This window comes from Eimeria mitis, genomic scaffold (genome assembly GCF_000499745.2).
Source record: "Eimeria mitis Houghton genomic scaffold, Emh_scaff421, whole genome shotgun sequence".
Classification (NCBI taxonomy): domain Eukaryota; phylum Apicomplexa; class Conoidasida; order Eucoccidiorida; family Eimeriidae; genus Eimeria; species Eimeria mitis.
The window spans coordinates 941-1,165 of record NW_013572535.1 but is presented as its reverse complement, the minus strand read 5'-3'; the positions used below and the strand labels follow the sequence as shown (position 1 = coordinate 1,165).

At 60.4% G+C, this 225-nt stretch overlaps 1 protein-coding gene across 1 annotated transcript in view; it reads left to right on the top strand.

Annotated features, from left to right (window-relative positions):
* The window catches only part of EMH_0011550 (CAP-Gly domain-containing protein, putative), a gene marked incomplete at both ends in the record, with an annotated part of 10,510 nt that overhangs the window by 10,018 nt on the left and 267 nt on the right, over window positions 1-225 (top strand). The gene's annotated exons all lie outside the window — the stretch shown is intronic.

The window sequence follows — 225 nt, the reverse complement described above, 5'->3', positions numbered from 1 at the left end:
TGCTGCTGCTGCTGCTGCTGCTGCTGCTGCTGCTGCTGCTGTTGCTGGTGGTGTTGCTGCTGGTGTTGCTGCTGCTGCTGCAGAGGCAATTGAGGGAACTGTTACTCCTGCTGCTGCTGCAGCAGCAGCAGCAGCATAAGGAGCTCTTGCTGTTCCTGCTGCTGCTGCAGCAGAGGCAGCAGCAGCAGCTGCTGCTGCTGCTGCAATAGCAGCAGCAGCAGCAGC